The following is a 225-nucleotide window of genomic DNA, read 5'->3' as shown; positions in this document are numbered from 1 at the left end:
TTCCAGCTCTTCAGAGACTGAACTCAGTGAGGATTATGAAGAGGACCAGGATGTGGACGATCAACACAACAACACAGTGAAAAAAATAATAAAGTCCTGCAGGAACATCCAGACAGAACCAAAAACATTCAGATGTCTGTACTGCAAAAAAATATTTATCAACAAAAAGTATTTAAAGGCACACATGGTGGTCCACGCTGGAGTCAAACAGTTTCCTTGTGATGT

The sequence above is a fragment of the Austrofundulus limnaeus genome, unplaced genomic scaffold (genome assembly GCF_001266775.1).
Source record: "Austrofundulus limnaeus strain Quisiro unplaced genomic scaffold, Austrofundulus_limnaeus-1.0 Scaffold2835, whole genome shotgun sequence".
NCBI classification, from domain to species: Eukaryota; Metazoa; Chordata; class Actinopteri; order Cyprinodontiformes; family Rivulidae; genus Austrofundulus; species Austrofundulus limnaeus.
The sequence above is the reverse complement of the archived record's forward strand: the minus strand, read 5'-3'. Positions refer to the sequence as shown.